Source organism: Mustelus asterias, unplaced genomic scaffold, assembly GCF_964213995.1.
Source record: "Mustelus asterias unplaced genomic scaffold, sMusAst1.hap1.1 HAP1_SCAFFOLD_145, whole genome shotgun sequence".
NCBI classification, from domain to species: Eukaryota; Metazoa; Chordata; class Chondrichthyes; order Carcharhiniformes; family Triakidae; genus Mustelus; species Mustelus asterias.
In genome coordinates this window covers 730,765-753,015 of record NW_027590170.1, presented here as the reverse complement: position 1 = coordinate 753,015, position 22,251 = coordinate 730,765, and the positions used below count along the sequence as shown (strand labels likewise).

Genomic DNA, 22,251 nt, shown 5'->3' with positions numbered 1-22,251 from the left:
ACCCTCCCACTTTCCCCCTCACGAATCAATAAGAAAAACCAGGAAGAAGCTTCGCTCCCTTACCCTCCACGCTCCTGACCAGACCATATACAAGGACGAGAGGCAACCACACTTGAAGACTTATTGACTGCCAGACACTGCCAAAGCCTCCAAGAAGAGACCAAGAGACCACCACTGGCACAGAATATCACAGAGGGAAAAAGGAATATCCCTCCCCCACAAATACCAGGAATGCAACGCAAGGACTGAACCAGGAACCAAAATATTAAAAGAGGTTACCACACAGGGCATAAGGGGACAACAGAGATTCGAAAGCAGAACCAAAAAAACAAACACCCGCCCATCCAAGCAAAAAACATCCTCAACCCGCCCTAACCACAGAACCATAGATTGAGGGAACACAAAACTGAGAACACAGCACACCGTTTCCCTGTCAGTCAATGATTGGGAGGGGGTGAATTCAAAAGCTACAGAGAACCAATGCGTTTCAACAGCTTCCTGTCACTCCGGGACAAGAATTGGCGCTACTTAAGGCCATATGCAGTACAGGTGGAGAGGGGAAACTTCCTTTACCCGCAGAGGTAGCACGGAACACGAGCTGAACACAGAGCACTCACTCACCCCAAAATTGCTGGACGACACACTATCCGAAAAGGCCACGAAAAGCACACGAAGGACAGGACAGTGAGAACAACTCTTCCTTCCCTTGATGAAGCGTAAGGAAGCAGCGAAACCGGTCGGGATGCAAGCTAAATAAGCAAGATTAAACCCCAGTTGGGACTCTACTGGAGAGGAAATGTAAGAATGGCCTGACACTATCCACCGCCAGCCTTGGAAGTGGGACGAATGGGAGCTAAATGAACCTCAGCTGGATCTGGCCTTGGCATCCTACAGCCCTAGGGTGAGTGAATTTTCCACATCCACACATAAATAAAGACTCTCAGACCGTGTGCCCTGGACACGGTCCGCGGATTGACATAGGTTCACCTTAATCAATGGGGCTAATCCAAAACACATAGGGACCTAAAAGAACGGTAGAAATAATCGACTCGGCGAAGTGTAAACCACTAAAACAAAATATAAATCTGTATTTTTTTCATGTAAGATATAAAATGGAGGACAGAATGGCCACATGGCGACTCTGTACAATCCACGGGCAGGTCTCGGAAAAATATCAATCATTAAGTATTCGATCACCCGAATCAATAGGACAAACCTGGACACAGGATAGCTTGTCGCAACTAACAAACGGGCTCTCCCTTAAACATGCGAATGTCTATATTCTTTGAATCACCTTGAACAATGGAACGAACCCTGGTCACAGAGTAACACACAATAACTGACAGATGAAACTCTCCTAAGAAGGGCAACAACTAACCCACTGGATCACTTTAAAATGATACAATACATGTGAAATCATTAATTTATGGGCCGGGACGGTGGCACCGTGGTAAGCAGTGCTGTCTCACGGCGTCAGAGACCCGGCTTGACTTGGACCATTGTGCAGAGTTTGCACGTTCTCCCCGTGTCTGCGTGAGTTTCCTCCAGGTGCTCCGGTTTCCTCCCACACTCCAAAGATGTGTATGTTATGTGGATTGTCCGTGATAAATTCTCCCTCAGTGTACCCTTTCACAGTAACTTAATTGCATCGTTAATGTAAGCCTATTGGGACACTAATTAAGAAATAAATAAATGGTAACAGAAGTCATTTTTGTCCTGCCAAAAGTTCTTGCCTCACGACAAACCCATGAACCACCCAAATAAACGAGGATGCCCGTAGACTCCCTCGCTCCGCCAACCAATGCCTCCACACCAATCCGACACATACCACCCGAATCCACACAACACCATCCTGCCCACCACAACATTGAACACTCAGAAATAAAAGGTCACTCCATCCCAAGTGGTCCGGGAGCCCCCTCACCCCGTCCACCCTTGGAGACACACACGGGCGGCGAAAGTGTCAAGGCATGGGAAGACAACAAACCACCCTTCAAAACACAACATAACCACCAATTTTCTGATCAGGAAAGCCCCAAGAATTCCCCCCACAACCTCCTGAGCTGCCCTCAGTAGCCCACCTGCTACCACCAAACCACACACCCCAATCCCCGTCTGCCCAGAAAACAAAAAAAACAGAGTCTCACTCCGCAACAGGCACAAAACCTCCCCAGCCAGGAAAGCCACAAAAAACTCTCCAGCGCACACATTACCTTAAGATTTACGCCAAAGCCACAGAAACACAGAAACCCCAACCTAACCGTCCCCTCCCCCGACACACACCACCTCAACAACTACCTCCCCCCAACCACCTACAATACGGCAGAACTCGACCATCACTCTGTCTTCCTCCTCTCCCCCCACAACTCCATCTTAATTCCACTCACACGAGATTTTAATTGCATTTGACTGCGTTATTTTAAACACTTTGTCGGCGTCGCCATTCACAACTAACAAGAGTAATCATATTCATTTTTAAAAAAGGAAAAGGTCCAGGAGACAAGAATACAATAAGCCAAAATATAAGGGCAAGGGATCACAAGGGGCATCAAGGATTGGACGTGGGCCGAAAGCAAAATGGCAAAAAACAAAGAAAAGGGGACATGTTCTCTTTCTGTCCGACTCCAAAAACCTAACCGATGCGTTCCTTCAATCCATAGGAATCACGACTCTCATCGACCTAATATTTGTTTAAATTGTGAACGATAACTCAGTGGGTGACATCGGTAGGGAGACTCCCTGCCCTCTGTGTCTTTTCTGACACTGTGGCACATTAGGTAGCATTGCTGGCTCACAGCGCATTGGTGCAGAATTCAATACGGGTCACTGTCTGTGTGGAGTTTGAACATTCCCCCCGTGTCTGCGTGTGTGGAGAGAAACCGAGCATCCAGCGCACAATGCAAAGGTGTGCGGGTTAGGTTGATTGACCATGTTGCATTGCCCGCAGTGGCAGGGAGCAAACAGGGCACATATGTGGAGTTACGGGGATAGGGCCTGTGTGGGATTGTTGTTGGTGCAGACTTGGTGGGCCGAATGGCTTCCTTCTGTACTCTAAGGCTATCTATGTTTCTGCCACTGAGCTCTTGGTATTCTGAGCAATCGTCTTCTGGGGCTGATGCAATGACGCCAGGAGAGTCATTCGCTGCAGCGTCTGCAATGTGATTATGGTGGAATTTGGTGAATTTTTCTCAGTGTACCACGTTCTGAGGATTTTGATTAAAATGCCCTTGAGTAAAAACAATCAGCGGCTTCAGCAAAGAAAAGCAAGATCCCACCAAGATCTAAACTTGGATCGCTGGATTCAGAGTCCAGAGTTCTGGCCATTACAACACAGAACCCAGAAGCCAGCTGCAAGTGGTCACTCAAAGCACGTGACCCCTTTCATTCAATGTGGCAGCAACAGCAGGAAGGTCAAATCCTTTAAGCGGCCATTTGTAGCCGGCCCCAATGTTGGAGGTTCTCTGGTCCAATGGTGAGCACTCTGAACCAGACTGATCCTTGCTTTTCTTTGACGTTGCTGAGGGTTGATTTGAATCTTAGAAACCCTATAAGCACAGAAAGAGGCCACTTGGCCTATCGAGTCTGCACCGACCACAATCCCACCCAGGCTCCACCCCCATAACCCTATATATTTACCCACTAATCCCTCTAATCTACGCATCGCACGACACTAAGAGCAATTTTAGCATTGCCAATCAACCTAACCCGCACATCTTTGGAATGTGGGAGGAAACCAGACCACCCGTAGGAAATCCACGCAGGCACGAGGAGAATGTGCAAACTCCACACAGACAGTGACCCAAGCCGGGAATCGAACCCAGGTCTCTGGAGCTGTGAAGCAGCATTGCTAACCACTGTGATACCGTACCGCCCCATTTGTTGATGGACATTTCGTTTAAATTTCTCACAAAGCAGGAATGCCAACGACAATTTTGTCAGCCTGTTCAGCTGCTATTACAATGCACATTGCTGAGCCTCTGGCGACAGATGCCTGCACCATCAGTGTTTTTTTTTCATCTTTTCGCTACCCTTTAATTCCTCTGTTGAAAGAAAGGGGCAGTTGGTGTCACACAACCACAACCATTGGGCTGGAGTCCGGCAATTATTGATCAAGTTTGTGAGTTTCTCTGTGTGTGTGTGTGTGTGTGTGTGCCTGTGCATAGGTGCGTTTTGGGAGATCAGAGTGTCTTATATCAGAGTGCTATCGGTTCCATGGTGTAACGGTTCACACTCTGGACATTCGGCGTCCGAACAATTGTTTAAATTGGGACAGGTGGGTGACTGAATGGCACCCGTAGGTGGACCCCTGTCCGCTGTGGCTTCTCTGCCTCTCAGCGCTTTTTATTCTCGAGCAAACGTCCTCTGGGTCTGATGCAATGACGACAGGGGCGCCATTCGTTGCATCATCTGCAAAGTGATTGCGGTGGAATATGCCGAAATTACCTCAGTGTTTAGATTTCGACTTTCTGAGAATTTTAAATAAAAGTCCCTTCAGCAAAATCATTATCGGCTTTGGGAAAGGAAGGCAAGGTTCCACCGAGATTTGAGCTCGGATCACTGGATTCAGAGTCCAGAGTGCTCACCATTACAACATAGACCCAGGAACATGGCCACCAGCTCCAAATGAGGACACACAAATAGTTTGACCTCTTTCATTCAATTACCCGTTTTATCCACCTGTCGTGTGACATTCAGGGACCACTGGACATGCTCACCAATGCCCCTCTGAGATTCCCAGGGTCCTGCGTTTATCATGTATTCCCTTGCCTTGTTGGTCCTGCCCGAGCACATCGCCTCACATTGAGCCGGATCGAATTCCATTTGCAATAGCCCAGCCTATCTGACCAGGTCATCTATATCCTTCTGTGAACCAAGATTACCTCCGCCTTATCTACCACCTCGCAAATGTTTGTATCAAATGCCAATTTATTGCTCAAGCCTCGAACATTCAAATCGAAATCACTCATGCAAACTGCAGATGCAAAAACACTGATCCCTTGGGGCCCTCAGGAGACATACTCTTCCACTCTGAAAATCTGTCACAACCATCACCGTCTGCTCCCTGCCATAAGAGGTCACAAGATATCGGAGCAGAATTAGGTCATTCGGCCCGTCGAATCCGCTCCGCCATTCAATCATGGAGGATATGGTCCTCATCCCAGAACCCTTCAACCAATTAAAAATCTGTCTCATTCCTCCTTAAATTTACTCACTGTCCCAGCATCCACTGCACTTTGGGTTAGCGAATTCGACAGATTCAAAACCCTTTGGGAGAAGTAGTTCCTCCTCAACTCAGTTTAAATTTGCTACCCCTCATCCTAAGTCCATGACATCCCATCTTAGAATGCCCCAACAGCCGAAGCATTCGTTCCACGTCTACCTTATCCATGCCTTTTATCATCTTGTACACCTCAATTTGATCTCCCCTCATTCTTCTCAATTCCAGAGAGTACAGGCCTAAACTGTTCAATCTCTCTGCATGCGACAAACACTTCATCTCTGGAATCAATCTGGTGAACCTCCTCTGGACTGCCTCCAATGCCACAACATCTTTCCTCAAATAAGCGGAACAAAACTGCGTACAATACTTCAGGTGCGGCCTCACCAATACCTTGTATAGTTGCAGCAATACTTCCTTGTCTTTATATTCTATGCCTTTAGCTATAGCTGCCAACATTCCTTTCGCTTTATTTGTCTGCTGTCTGCATGGCAGATTCCTGTGACTCATGAACGAAGACACCCAGATCCCTCTGCACCGGAGTATCCCAAAGTCTCTCCCCATTTAGATAGTAAGTCGTCCTCCCATTTTTCTGACCAAAATGCAAGATTTCACACTTATTCACCTTAAACTCCATCTGCCACATTTTCGCCCACTCTCCTAACCTACTTTTTTCATTATTATTTTTTTTTATTTCCTCCTTGCAACTTACTGTCCCGCCTATTTTTGAGTCATCTGCAAATTTGGCGATGTTGCCTTAATTTCGAGTTTATTCAGGAGGAACTTCTCATTCAGTATGTCAATGTTCCGACGAGAGAGGGGGAGAAACTTGATCTCCTCTTGGGAAATAAGGAAGAGCAGGTGACACAAGGAGAGTGAGGGATCACTTTGGGACGAGTGACCATAATTCCATTAGTTTTAAGATAGCTATGGAGAACAATAGGTCTGGCGCAAAAGTTAAAATTCTAAATTGGGGCAAGGCCAATATTAATGTTATCAGACAGGAACTTTCAAAAGTTAATTGGGGAATTTGCTGGCAGGCAAAGGCGTCTGGTAAGTGGGACGCTTTCAACAGTCTGTTAACCAGGTATCAGGACAAGCACATTCCTCTTACCGTGATGGGCAAGGCTGGTAGAACGAGGGAACGCTGGATAACTGGGGATATTGAGGCCCTGGTCAAGAAGAAGAATGAGATAAATGTCATACACCGGCAGCTGGGATCAAATGCATCCTTGAAGAATATAGAGGGTGTAGAAGCAGAGATAAGAGGATTCAGGAGAGCAAAAAGAGGACACGAGAATGTTTTGGCAGATAAGGCAAAGCAGAATCAAAAGAGTTTCTACAAATGTATGAAGGGTAAAAGAGTAACTAGGGGAGAGAGTAGGACCTATTAAGAATCAACAAGGTAATTTATGTGCGGATCCACAAGAGAAGGGTGAAATGATAAATGAATATTTCTTATCGGTATTTAGTTTTGTAAAAGGCAAAAAATGTTCGGGAACTTAGGGAAATAAATAGTGATGTCTTGAGGCGTGTAACAGAGACGGAGGTGCTGGATGTCATAAAGTGCATCAAGCTAGATACATCCCAGGGACCTGATGAAGTGTATAACAGGACGTTGTGGGAGGCGGGGGGGGGGGGGGGGGGCGAAAGAGGAAATTGACTTTCCCCTGGCAGAGATATTTGAATCATGGCCAGCCACAGTGAGGTGCCTGAAGACTGGAGGGTGGCAAATGTTGTGTATTTGATTAAAATAGGCTGCACGGAAAAGCCTGGAAACTACAGGGAGATGAGCCTCATATCTGTAATGGGTAAGTTTTTAGAAGGCATTCTGAGAGACAGGATCGATAGGCATTTAGAGAGGCAAGGACTGATTAGGGAGAGTCAGCATGGCATTGTGAGTGGAACATCATTTCTCACAAATTAAATGCAGTTTTTTGAAGGGGTAACCAAGAAGGTACATGAGCAATGCAGTTGATGTTGACTACATGGGCTTTAGCAAGGGCTTCGACAAGGTATCACATGATAGGTTGTTGCATAAGGTTCATTCCCACGGAATCCAGGGTGAGATGACAAATAGGTACAAAATTGGCTTGATGACAGAACACAAAGGGTGGTGCCAAAAGTTGTTTTTCAAACCCGGAGGCCTGTGACCAGCGGTTTGTCTCAGGGATCGGTGTTGGGTCCACCGTTTTTGTCATTTATGTTCGTGATTTGGATGATAATTTAGGAGGCACAGTTTGTAAGTTTGCAGATGACATCTAGATAGGTGGCATAGTGGACTGTAAAGAAGGGTTTCAAGGACTGCAACGGGATTTTGATCAATTGGGCCAGTGGCCTGACGACTGGCAGATGGAATTTACTTCAGATAAATGTGAGGTGATGCATTTTGGTAGATCGAACCACGGCAGGATTTACTCAGTTCATGGTGGGGCGTTGGGGAGAGTTTTAGAACATAGAACAGTGCAGCACAGAATAGGCCCTTCGGCCCACGATGTTGTGCCGAGCTTTATCAGAAACCAAGATCAAGCTATCCCACTCCCTATCATCCTTGTGTGCTCCATGTGCCCATCCAATAACCGCGTAAATGTTCCTAAAGTGTCTGACTCCACTATCACTGCAGGCAATCCATTCCACACCCCAACCACTCTCTGCGTAAAGAACCTACCTCTGATATCCTTCCTATATCTCCCACCACGAACCCTATAGTTATGCCCCCTTGTAATAGTTCCATCCACCCGAGGAAATTGTCTTTGAACATTCACTCTATCTATCCCCTTCATCATTTTATAAACCTCTATTAAGTCTCCCCTCAGCCTCCTCCGCTCCAGAGAGAACAGCCCTCGCTCCCGCAACCTTTCCTCATAACACCTACCCTCCAAACCAGGCCGCATCCTGGTAAAACTCCTCTGCACTCTTTCCAGCGCTTCCACATCCTTCTTATAGTGAGGTGACCAGAACTGCACACAATATTCCAAATGTGGTCTCACCAAGGTCCTGTACATTTGCAGCATAGCCCCGTGGTTCTTAAACTCCAACCCCCTGTTAATAAAAGCTAACACACTATCGGCCTTCTTCACAGCTCTATCCGCTTGAGTGGCAACCTTTAGAGATCTGTGGATATGGACACCAAGATCTCTCTGTTCCTCCACAGTCTTCAGAACCCTACCTTTGACCCTGCAAGCCACATTTAAATTAGTCCTACCAAAATGAATCACCTCACATTTATCAGGGTTGAACTCCATTTGCCATTTTTCAGCCCAGCTTTGCATCCTATCTATGTCTCTTTGCCGCCGACAACAGCCCTCCACCTCATCCACTACTCCACCTATCTTGGTGTCATCAGCAAATTTACTGATCCACCCTTCAGCCCCCTCCTCTAAGTCATTAATAAAAATCACAAAGAGCAGAGGACCAAGCACTGATCCCTGTGGCACTCCGCTAGCAACCTGCCTCCAGCCCGAAAATTTTCCATCCACCACCACCCTCTGTCTTCGATCAGATAGCCAGTTACCTATCCAATCGACCAACTTTCCCTCTATCCCACACCTCCTCACTTTCATCATAAGCCGACCATGGGGGACCTTATCAAACGCCTTACTAAAATCCATGTATATGACATGAACCGCCCTACCTTCATCAACACACTTAGTTACCTCCTCAAAGAATTCAATCAAATTTGTGAGGCATGACTTGCCCTTCACGAATTCGTGCTGACTATCCCGGATTAATCCGCATCTTTCTAAATGGTCGTATTCCCATCCCTAAGGACCTTTTCCATCAATTTACCAACCACCGAAGTAAGACTAAACGGTCTATAATTACCAGGGTCATTTCTATTCCCTTTCTTAAACAGAGGAACAACATTCGCCACTCTCCAGTCCTCGGGCGCCATCCCCGTGGACAGTGAGGACCCAAAGATCAAATCCAAAGGCTCTGCAATCTCATCACTTGCCTCCCAACGAATCCTAGGATATATTTCATCAGGCCCAGGGGCTTATCGACCTTCAGTTTATTCAGAACTCCCAGGACATCCTCCCTCCGAACATCTATTTCCTCCAGCCTATTAGCCTGTAACACCTTCTCTTCCTCAAAAACATGGCCCCTCTCCTTGGTGAACACTGAAGAAAAGTATTCATTCATCACCTCGCCTATCTCTACTGACTCCATACACAAGTTCCCACTACTGTCCTTGACCGGCCCTAACCTCACCCTGGTCATTCTTTTATTCCTCACATAAGAGTAAAAAGCCTTGGGGTTTTCCTTGATCCGACCCGCCAAGGACTTCTCATGTCCACTCCTAGCTCTCCTAAGACCCTTTTTCAGCTCATTCCTTGCTAACTTGTAAGCCTCAATCGAGCCATCTGAACCTTGTTTCCTCATCCCGACATAAGCTTCCCTGTTCGTGGAAGTGGAAATGACTAGGGTTGGGAAGCATTTTCCGATCGGGGCCATTGTGATCTCCTGGACTCGTTTCGATCGCCTCAGGGGGTCGGAGAGGAATTTCCCAGATTTTTTTTTCCCCATATTGGCCCTGGGGTTTTTCACTCTGGGTTTTCGCCTCTCCCTGGAGATCACATGGTCTGGAATGGGGGGGTGGGGGTAAGTTAATAGGTTGTAATGAACAAAGCATCGTAGCTGTGAGGGACAGCTCGGTGGATAGGATATTGGTATGTAGATAGGCTGGAAAATTGGGTGGGGATCCTGGATTCAGGATTCAATCCTGGACTGGGGAGCGGCGCGGGCTTGGAGGGCCGAAGGGCCTGTTCCTGTGCTGTATTGTTCTTTGTTCTTTGTTCTTCCTTTTCCCAAGATATTCCACCTCTTTCGTGAACCATGGTTCCCTCACACAGCCATTTCCTCCCTGCCTGACAGGGACATACATCAAGGACACCCAGTATTTGTTCCTTGAAAAAGTTCCACTTTTCATTAGTGCCTTTCCCTGACAGTTTCTGTTCCCATCTTATGCCCCCTAATTCTTGCCTCATCGCATCATAATTACCTCTCCCCCAATTGTAAGCCTTGCCCTGCCGTCCGGCCCTATCCCTCTCCATTGCAATAACAAAAGACACCGAATTGTGGTCACTATCTCCAAAGTGTTCTCCCACAACCAAATCTAACACTTGGCCCGGTTCATTTCCCAGTACCAAATCCAATGTGGCCTCACCTCTTGTCGGCCTATCCACATATTGTGTCAGGAAACCCTCCTGCACACACTGCACAAAAACTGCCCCATCCGAACTATTTGACCTACAAAGGTTCCAATCAATATTTGAAAAGTTAAAGTCCCCCATGACAACTACCCTGTGACCCCCACACATATCCATAATCTGCTTAGCAATTTCTTCCTCCACATCTCTATTACTATTTGGGGACCTATAGTAAACTCCTAACAACGTGACCCCTCCTTTCCTATTTCTAATCTCAGCCCATATTACCTCAGTGTGCAGATCCCCCTCAAAGTGCCTTTCCGCAGCCGTTAAACTATCCTTGATTAACAATGCTACTCCTCCACCTCTTTTACCAGCTTCCCTACACTTACTGAAACATCTATACCCCAGAACATTCAACAACCATTCCTGTCCTTGTTCTACCCACGTCTTCGTAATGGCCACAACATCGTAGTCCCAAGTACCAATCCACGCCTCAAGTTCATCTACCTTGTTCCGGATGCTCCTTGCATTGAAGTAGACACACTTCAACCCACCTTCCTGCTACCGGTACCCACCCTTGACCTTGATACCTTCCCCAATACCTCACCACCCTCAACACTGACTTCTGGACTACAACTCCTTTTCCCACTACCCTGACAAATTAGTTTAAACCCCCCTGAAGAGCCGTATCAAATTTCCCTCCCAGGATATTGGTGCCCCTCTCGTTCAGGTGCACCCCGTCCTGTTTGTACAGGTCCCACCTTCCCCAGAATGTGTTCCAATTATCCACGTATCTGAAACCATCCCTCCTACACCATCCCTGCAACCACATGTTTAACTGCACTCGCTCCCTGTTCCTCAACTCGCTATCACTACAGCGAGTTAAATATATAGTTATAGAACAAAGAGATCCAGGGGTACATCTCATTGAAAGTGGAGTCACAGGCGGACAGATTGGTGAAGTGGGTATTCGGTATGCTTGGTTTCATTGGTCGAAACATTGAATTCAGGTGTTGGGACGTCTGCTTGAAGTTGTACAAGACAAGTGAGGCCACACTTGGAATATTGAGTACAGTCCCGGTCACCCTATCATAGAAACGATATTATTGAACTACCGGGACTTGATGGTTTGAGTTACAAAGACGGGCTGGATCGACTGGGACTTTTTTCTCTCGAGCGGAGGATGCTTCGGGGTGATCTTCGAGAGGTCTATAAAATATTGAAGGGCAGAGATCAGCTACATAGTCAATATATATTTCCAAAGGTGGCGGAGTCTAAAACTAGAGAGCATAGTTTTAAGGTGAGAGGGGAGAGATACAAAGGAGTGCAGATGGGCATTTTGTCACACAGAGGATGGTGAGTGTCTGGAACAAGCTGCCGGAGGTAGTAGTAGAGAAAGGTACAATTTTGCCTTTTAAAAAGCGTTTAGGCGGTTACATGGATAATATGGCTGTTGAGGGATATGTCCCAAGCGCGGGCAATTGGGATTAGCTTAATCATTAAAAAAGGGTGGCATGGACATGTTGGGCCGAAGGGCCTGTTTCCATGTTTTAAACCTGTATGATTCTGTGAATCTATGACTGTTAAATATGCTATGAAATGGTCCAGCAAAATATTCAGTTGAAGGGGAAAGAGGGATGGCCAACAAATACTGGCCTTGTCAATGAAATATATATTGCATCAGCAAAATTTTATGAAATGATTTACTCTCATTTTGTTTCATTTCATGTCAAACAGGGTGATGTATCCTGGTGTCTTATTATTTAAAACGTCAGCACTTTAACGACTTAAACAGGTAACGTTCAGTCAGAGAAAACTCTGCTATTTGTGATATATATAAATGATTTGGAAGAAGGTGTAACTGGTGTTATCAGCAAGTTTGCGGATGACACGAAGTTGGCTGGACTTGCGGATAGCGATGAACATTGTCGGACAATACAGCAGGATATAGATAGGCTGGAAAATTGGGCGGAGAAATGGCAGATGGAATTTAATCCAGGTAAATGCGAAGTGGTGCATTTTGGAAGAACTAATGTAGGGGGGAGCCATCAAGAGTATAGAAACACAGAGGGACCTAGGTGTGGAAGTCCACAAATCGTGTAAATCACATTAAATGATCACTGCCTGCCATGTGTCTGTTGTGTGATTCTTCTTCAGAGCTTTTTGTTCATGTTACATCTCTGATTTTCCAGCTCTGATACACGTTTCCCCAGTTCGAAGATTAATTTGTTACTCCGTTCGCAGAGGCGTGTTTCCACTTAATGAAGAACTAAATAAAAAGTTATTAATTCCATGACTGGAAATTAAGCCCGGGTCACAGTGCCGAATCCTGACCACGAGACTCAGAGGGAAGCACATGCAAGAGATTTGCAATTAGTTGAACATCTTTCTACTCGTTGCATCAGTTCAAGTCTCTTGAGCTGTAGACATTGTAAGACATTCATTCTGTCATGTTGCAACCAATTACAGAAAATACCTCTTGTGTTCAGATCCGTTCACCTATTGGTACAGAACAACTTTCACTTTCAAAATGCACTGTTTATTTAACAGTTTGTGATTGAGCGCGGCCTTTGCGGGGGAAGCATTCACTCTGAACCACGAGATCGCCCAGGCTCCACCATCACCAGCTCAAAGGATCAAGGCAAAATACTGCGGATGCTGGAACTTGAAATGCAAACAGAAAATGCTGGGATAACTCAGCAGGTCAGACAGCATCTGTGGAATAACGTTTCAACCTTGGCTCTCTTCTTTCTTCACAAATGCTGCCTGACCTGTTTTTCCAGCATTTCCTAATTCTGAATCACCAGCTCAATTTTGCCTTGTCCATCATTCCTTGTGGCAATTAATCTACCTTGCCTTGCTCTCTATCACTGACCTTCCTTCTTGTTTTATTTTTGTTGCCGAGTGATTCCTGAGTTCACAATTAGAAAATGCAACAAGTGCTCTGCAGCTCAGTAAAGTTGGTGACCATTAATGAAATCCGAATGGCATTGACATTAAAAATGTATGGAAATGCTTCTGATCAGTTTCGAAGTGGGGATTCTTCCGCGTGTAAGTCAAACGTGACAACCATTACACTACAGAAGCACTGCAATATTGTTACCTGAAGCAAGTGCTGTTTTCTGGAGGGGAAAGTAAACTGGTTCCACAAGCCCGTCTCTTGTCCACATGAAGTTATATTTACAATAGTCCTCCCGTTTCCTCCTATCAAAATGAATAATGATACACCCTGTGGCGTTATTTTCTGCTGACTTGATCAACGAATTGTATTCCATGACTTTTAAAGTAAATTAACATTTGAAAGTGATATGATTAGATTCCAATATTTCCCCGTTATTATTACGCTGGATTCAGTGCCTTAGACGACCCAGCAACGCTACCACAGGAAGCAAATGGTGTCATATCTGGGCTGCCAGGAAACAGAATTAATGGAGTAAGACAAAGTAATCTATCCCATTGAGCCTCCTCCACCATTTAATGAGGTCATGGCAAATAAAGTCACCATAGTCCCAGATCAACATCGGCTGTTATTTATTCATCTGATAAAAAACAAAAATACTGCATACGCTGGAAATCCGAAATAAAAACAGAAAATGCTGGATCAACTCAACAAGTCGAGACAGAAACAGAGTTAACGTTTCAGAACTTAATCATCATCCTTCAGGGATATTCACCTTAGTTGTGTAGCTTCAGATTAATATGCTATACAAAGGTAAACAGAACAGTGTAAAAGTTCAGGACATTTCTTATGAAGTAGCTGAGAATGCCCGAGGGGCAAAATGGCCCACCTCGGTCCATGTTAACCATACGCTAATCAGTGCAGTCAAGACAATGGTTAAGGTGATGTCATGGTGGCAGTGTGGCTGGACGAGCTCAGGTATTTTTTCAATTTCTAGTGTCTGTGGTGATTCGGCCTCAGTTCCCGCCTCTGCCAAACTTCCTGCTGGTTTACCCTTCATGTCAGCAGGTCATGTATCTGACAAAATGTTTCTGACAAAAATAATGAAGATGAAGTATGTAAGAGGAGTTTGTAAACTTTGGAGGGAGGTGCAGCATAGAAGAGTAAGATGTGAATAATGTTAATGATAATTGAGAAGAATGCATTGTAACCTACGTGGAACATATTCCCCACTTTGAAATTTGAACAATCTGAGATGCCAGATGGAAAAGCACATTTTGAAGTGCCGCTGACGCAATGTGCTTAGCGAGCTCAGTCGGTAAAGCAGAAACTCTTCATGTTAAGGTCGTGGGTTTGAGGCCCACTTTGGGCGTCAGTGTTTTTAAACTTTTCTGCTTTCCTGTGTGAATTCCAGCTCTCCATTCCTCCGGCAGTGTCACCACTCAAACTGGGTATTTCCCCGTGCTGCTTTGTGAAACCCTCAGTTACTGGTTTCTGAATGAAAACTGCCTGTCCTCCATTGGAAGCCGAAAAGTTTGGTGCTTAATTCAGCTAGAGGTTTGTTTTTAAATCATTTAGCATCATATTTGGACCGAGATCTGTGATATATTTCTGTCAGTGGAAAAAATAAAATCTACGCATTATTGGCCAGATTTTACCTTGTATTGCCATCTCTATCGTCAGCGCTTTGCAGCCGATCACTGTCCTTTTCCTGTTCTTGATCTTCTGAACATGACATTTCCAACTCAAGCACAAAGTCGTGCATCTCCCTTACTGGTACTGACCACAAAATCAATAATGGTTGATGCACAATAATAAAATTGCTTGCCCTGACAAGAAATCGAACCCAAGCAGTAACGGTGCAAGCGCTGTATCCTAACCACGAGACCACGAGGTAAAATACGAGGTGCTGATTTTTTCGAATATCTAATTGATAATTGAAACCTTTGACTTTCATTTTCTTTTCAGACTTTTTTTCCCCAGAAACAAGTTTCTCCTTGAAATTGTCAAGTTTAAGCTGAGCAAAATTGACTTCTTAGCCAGTGGAAACACGAATGCTGTTAACTGGAACATGAAATTAGCAGTGCGATGAAATAGTCCCATAAGCTGCTGATATGTAACTTTCAATTTCTAAGTCTCACCAACCTCATCATTGCAGCTCATGTGATACGTATGAGGCAACACAAGGCAGACATCGGTCACTGAAAGCAATTGACGCAGATCACATGTTAAACATTTTAATGTCGCATCTCTTTATGTTTCTGTTGCTGCCTCTCCTCCTGCTCCCTCTGACCGTCCAGCTCCTCGGATCAATTAGCTGCTTGTGGCAGACCCAGATAGTTGGAGGGAGGATCGGGGATTATAGGACACAACGTTGTGTGAAGAGAGGGAGTTCACAGATGACAGGGGATAGAGACACCAGGATCTGATCTTCCTAATTCTCCAAGATGCAGATTACAGGAAGTTGCACAGTGCCAATTATTCGCAGTCACCCTCTCCTTTCAGTCTTTTGTACGGAGTCAAGTTTCGTAACCTTTGAAGCCTTGCTGCATTTGCTCCGGGTATTGCCAATACCTCGTTTGGAATATTGTGTGCATTTTTGGGGTTTTACATTTAAGATAGGATGTGCATCTAATGGAGACGGTACAACAAAACTTCACTGGGCTATTCTCTGAGATGAAAGGGTTGTCCTATCATGAGAGATCGGGTAAATTGGGCTCAATTTCTCTGGAGTTCAGCAGAATGATATACTATCTCATTGAAACATACACAAGAATGAATGAAATAAATCGGATGCATTCTGAGATGTCATTCGCATTCTCAAATGATTTAAAATATGGGACACAGTCTCAGGATAAGGGACAAAGACTTTAGGACATTGAGGACTGAGATGAGGAGAATCGTTTTGTTGTTTATATATCCAATTCAATCCAATCAAAGTCCAATTCAGTGTCGCAGCAAGTGATACATACCCGATCCAAGCTGACAAGACAGGGCTCTCACCTCCTATCTTGGACTTGATCTATAGGATCCAAGCTGATTGGAGTAGGCATTGCACCTGCTCCAAGGCTTGATCTCATTTGCATCTCAGCCAAAAGGCCGAGATACTGCTTTTAAAAAATGCTTCAAATGAAGCTGCAATGTAACCTTGTGGCTTCAACCAAGTACAGCATGTCGATGCTGCACTTGATCTTAGCCAAAAGGCTGAGAAGCGATGACGAGAAATTACTCCACTCAAAATGTTGGGAATCGTTGGCATTTTCTCTTCCAGAAGGTTCGGGATGCTCCATCATTGAACATATTTCATTGTGCGATAGACAGATTTCTTCTGTCCAGCAACGAAGGGAAGCAGGCGGGAATATCGGACTGAAACAAATGCTCAGCCACGAATTAATGTTTCAACACTGAATCTTACGTTTAATAGCATAATTGAAATATGTATATATATATCATGTATACAATGAACATTTATGAATTAAGTAACGTTGGTAACGCTGGGAGACATTTTTAAGGGCGGCCACGGACCCATTACCAACCCGCAAATGTTTGCGTATGAATGCTGCAGGGGAGAAAACAGTATAATTTCCGTCCCTGGATTATTTCGAACTACCAATCGTTCTTTCAATAGCCGAGCTGCAACAGATATCTTAAATTAGGGCGTTAATCATTTCTCTACAGATTCGAGCAAATTCTATTGCTGCAAAAGCTGATCCAGAACGACAGCATGACCACATCGTTTACAATTCCATACAAGTGCCTTTGGTTATTTTGTTTCCACATGGTTGCTGTGTGTGGGGGGTATTCTCTTTCTCCTACGAAAAAGTAAAATGAATCCATGCCTCTTACGGCAGGGAGAAATTAAACGGTAGAGAATAGAATTGACCACCAGAAGCCCAAGGCTACAGGACCTTCAAGTCATGATGTGGAGTTGCCAGCGTTGGACTGGGGTAGGTACAGTAAGAATTCTCGCAACACCAGGTTAAATTCCAACAGGTTCATTTGGTAGCAAGAGCTTTCGGAGCGCAACTCATTCACCTGATGTAGGAGCAGAGCTCCGAAAGCTCGTGCCACCAAATAAACCTGTTGAACTTTAACGTGGTGTTGTGAGACTACTTACTGTACTTCCAACTCAATCATCAATAACATAATTCACAGCTGCACCTTGTTCCAAGCATTGTGAACCATTTTACTCAGGATTTATTCCTGGATTCATATTTTCCTCCTTTGTGTTCTCATTTTGAAATGAGATTTACTTCAATCTCCAACAAAAATCGAATTGCAAACCAGGCGGAAAACCAATGGGAAACAAATCACTGGGGAAGACAGATTCAATGGCGCTCATTGCAGATTCACAATACTCAGCTTTTAAATCAAATTGAGGAATTTTGCACCGAAAATTTTAAGAAAGTTGTTGTGGCTTTTTTTCGAGACTCACACACTCCGGTATTGTGTAAATGCAGCTCGGACGTTCAGTGAGCCGTTTTATCATCCACCTGTGTTTTCCTGAGCCTGTGCTCGGTGTATTGAGAGGATTGTCCTGGGTTGCTGTTGTCACAGGGATGGGGAGCCACCCGCTGATTGAAGCTGCAGTCGCCGCTATCTGGTGGCAGTGGGTGATTGGAGATTGCGGGGTAACGTTCTGATGCTTGTCTCTGTCTCACTCACCGTAGAGCTGATTCAGGAATGTGATTATATTTATGATTAGTGTTGCTTAACCCCCTTTGAATTTAAAATCACGCATGTTAATTTGTTAACCCACTTTGGAACTAGCATCCTTTGCATGCTAAGTAAATGCAACAACGACGACACTTCAGTAATGATGCCACAGTTGCTATATCTAATTCCTTCCTGCAAACATATAATGTCATCACCTCCAACACGAAATCCGCAGGCTTACCACTCTCTGCGTGAAAAGATATCTCCTTATCTCAGTACTAAAATGTTTACCCCGTATCCTTAGAGGATGACACGTGGATCCGGACTCCCCCACATGTCCCACGAGTGGATAAAAAAATCGGTCAGGATTACATTCATGGGAGTTTAGAAGAATGTAGACTGGGAGAGGAGGATGCCGTATAAATCTGTAAATTTCTAACAGGGCTGGACATGGTACAGGCTGGAAGGATGCTCCCATGGCAAGGTCATCCAGAACCACGGATCAATGTTGAAGGATGCCAGATAAAAACATTTTGGACTGAGACGAGCAAATACTCCTTCACCAATAGATTGGTGAGCCTATGCAATTCACGACTACAGTAATCTGTCGAGGCTAAAGCCTTTCTTATCATCAAGAAGGAGTTGTATACAACCTTGGAATTAAAGGAATCAAAGGGTAAATGGTGGTAGGGGAGGGGGGGGCGTTTGGGGAGCAGGTTTTACTAAGTTTGATGCAGGCGGAGCAGGATCACAGGGCCGAATAGACTTCTTCTGTTCCTATTTTCTACTTTTTTATCTGCATGTCTCTCTGTATTTCCGTTTGTATCTCTTTCGCTGTATACCTCTTCGTTTATGAGAGTTGTTGTGTGCCAGTGTGCCTCTCTCTATATGTCGTTCTGTGTATGCGCCATTGTATTATCTTTGTCTGCAATGGGAAACTTCCGTTTGGGTTACGATTGAAAAACGGTGAAAGCCTCTCTCCCTGAACTGTGTTTCTCTCTCATGCAGTGACAGGAACCTGCAAAGAATTTAATAAGAGATGTAAACAAAAACTCTTGGGAATGTTTTTAAACAGTTTGGTCTGTGGAAAATGTGTTGTTCATAAGACGCTGGGGGAAGATGTTTCTATCTGATAAATGACTCTGGAAACCTGAGTAAGCTTTGCAAGCATATGTGAGGGAGAGGTTTGAATGGACATTCAGGTTTTTGGCTGATTGTAGTGTCAATTTGTTTACAGATGCTATTTACAGTGAAGGGCCCGAGACAATGAATTGCCTCCAATATTTCAGGAACGTGAAAGAAGCAATTCATAAAGTGAGAAATACTGGAGAATCACTAACTTGAAGTTGTGAGGCCTGATCACTTCTACCTGCTGCTGTTTATATTTTTTTACATTTTTAAGAACTATCACATCTTGCCCTTGTTATTCTTGTTGGAAATCTCACTGCTGTTTTAGAAAAGATAAACACCGATCCCACACTAAATACCATTCAACTCCAACCCCCTGTCCCCGCCCTCCCCCCAAACATATGACTGAGCAGAGATTGTGAGCTGTAACTGGTGGCAATGAGAACTATGTTTTAAATGTGGATAAGGAACACATCTCCATTTACAGATCTTTGCCCTGTTTATAAAGTGACGAGGACACTCCCGGCACTCACTATCTATCCTGAATTGGTCGCTGTTCCTCACTGTGTCACTGTTACTCTCTGCATTAATTTTACTCTCTCCTTCGTCATCATAGTTCATCGCGCTCTTTCCAAGAGAAAATCTGCCGGGGGCAGCAAAGCAGGAAAATGGCAGCCTGCAGTTTGTAAACCTCACTGAGCCTTGAAGAATGGTGGGATTAAAGACGAGTGAGTTTGTGGCATTTGACATTGGTGAGATTCAGATAGATTACCGTAAGTTAGAATTTTAGGCACCTTCCCAAATTCCAGGTCGTGCGAATTAATGCATGTGGCATGATTTGCTAGTTTCAGATGGTGAGAGCATAGCCCCATGTTTCCCAACACATTTCCCTTCTTTAATGAGTACTTGCCTTTCTGATGTCTTGCCTTCATGGACATCATGAACTGCCGCCAATTCAGGCACCTTGGACCACAGAGGAAAGAAAAAGCGAGAGAGAGCAAGAACACAGCCCATTGTAGAGGTCACGTGTAAAATGAACAGCAAAAGCAATGAATGTCACATGATGTTGGGCAGCACGGTGACACAGAAGTTAGCACTGCTGACTCACAGCAACAGGGGCCTGGGTTCGAATCCCGGCTTGGGTCACTGATTGCGTTGAGTTTACAAATTCTCCCCGTGTCTGCGTGGGTTGCCTCCGGGTGCGCAGGTTTCCTCCCCCAGTCCAAAAATCTGCGGGTTAGGCAAATTGGCCATGCTAAATTGCCTCTTCGTGTCAGGAGGGCTAACTAGGGTAAATGCATAGAGTTATGGGGATAGGGCCTGGGTGGAATTGTGTTCCTGCAGATTCGATGGGCCGAATGGCTTCCTTCTGCACTGTATGATTCATGTTTTATTCGCATTATTTCTATGTCTATTAGGATTATTTCAATCGTTTAAATATCAGACAGAATGGGTATGTCAGCCAAATCTTTAACTCCTCCCTGACTTTACTCTGGGTGCCTGCGTAAATGAATGGGTTAATGCAGGAACTCAACAGCTGAAGCATATACCCACCTTCGTCCAGAATAAAATTCGATTGATTGTAATTGGTGTCCGAGAAATAGCTAACGTTCGCAATTTGGACACAGAGAAAAGTTGTAATTACTAACGAATATAACAAGATGAAACTTCCAGAGACACAGAAGAGTAAAACAATCGACTTTCCCCTCTTCTCCACTTCAGGGTCTCTCTGATTCTCTCCATTGCTTTGATCCAAGAGTCTGCTCCGGGCTCTGTTAGCTATAACGATGTGCCTTACGGTCAGTGCATTAAACAGTAAAATCAAAATGAATGGAAGACAAGGATTTAAGATGACGAAAATCCAGTCAAATGAGACCCAAGCAGCTGTTGTGTAATATGTTGTTTTTAAGTTGCAGTACCATGGTGTCTCATCGATGAAAAATGCAGGCTCATAGATAAAGTACAGCGGGATATTTCTTACACTGTTCAGAGCGCAGGCAGTTCCAATAACCACAGCCGCTGTTTTTTCTGTGCAAAATTTGGTTTTCAGTTTCTGACAACAAATCGCAACAAATCGATCAAAGGTGAATGCGACGGTGACCCAGACAGACGAATCCCTGACACCATAAATCAGCATAAGACTAACACGACAGACCGGAGTGATGGACAGGAAACTGAATTGGAAATAAATACCTATAATCCGGTTAACTATCACAGCAGCGATGATTACGAGGAGATCCGTTACAGCCATGAATACCAGGTAATAAGTGATACATTTGGAAAGGCCACATCTTCCTCGAGGTAGGATCACAATCACTGCCAAATTAGCTGTGACAGGAAAAACAGCATGTGAATAATGCTAGAAAATAAGGACAGAACATAAAATATTGCAATGACTCAGAAGTCGGGAAATCATTGCAGAGAGAGCAGTTTTAGCATAACAGGTGGATTACCTGCCTCGTAACTGGAGGAAATAAAACCACTCAATGCACACAGCTGCTGGCATGTTGCTGCAATATTAGGAAGATTTTTGTTTCTCTCATATGGCGGACACTGAACTTGGTACTTTGCAGATCATTGGCAGGAAATACAATTAATTATCATCTGTCTCAAATTGTAGAGAAGAACAAAGATAAGAAGAGTCATTGCGAATCATTGCGAATTCGAATGGGCTCTAATACTATATTGACCAAGGAATTGGGCAGAAAGACAATATATGACATTGAGTGTTAAAGAAGGGAAATGTTTCACACAAAATAAAAACAGAAAGAAACGATGACTGAAATATAAACGACCCATTTGCTTGGGAAGAGCTCGACTCCTGATTGATAATGATCACAAACTAATATATCAATAACTTGCATAAACCAATAAAGAAACTCAACATGTAAATATCTCATTGCAGGTCAGTCAGCAGTATTCTCGCTTCAGACCTGGAAGGTTCTAGTTTCATGTGCTCTTCCAGGGCTCGAGCAATATAAGATTGTTGCACTTCCAAGGCTGCCATATTTGAGCCATGATAATTAAGCCAGAAGCCAATTAATAAAATAGTCATGGACAATTTCAGCTATTTGGCAGAAAGCTTCCACATTCAAGCGCTGGGACCAAGGTGCGCGATGGTACCATTGAGCAGCTGTGTCAATAACAGAATGGTGCTAAACCAGGTGCAACAACGCCCACATAGCAACAATGACAAG

The 22,251-nt window shown here is 44.5% G+C and overlaps 1 non-coding gene across 1 annotated transcript; it reads right to left on the bottom strand.

The window, feature by feature from the left end:
• Positions 1-16,294: 16,294 nt before the first annotated feature.
• On the bottom strand, positions 16,295-16,486 carry LOC144484936 (U2 spliceosomal RNA). The gene has a single exon (XR_013496127.1). It is a non-coding gene; the product is annotated as a U2 spliceosomal RNA (small nuclear RNA).
• Between the last annotated feature and the right edge of the window lie 5,765 nt (positions 16,487-22,251).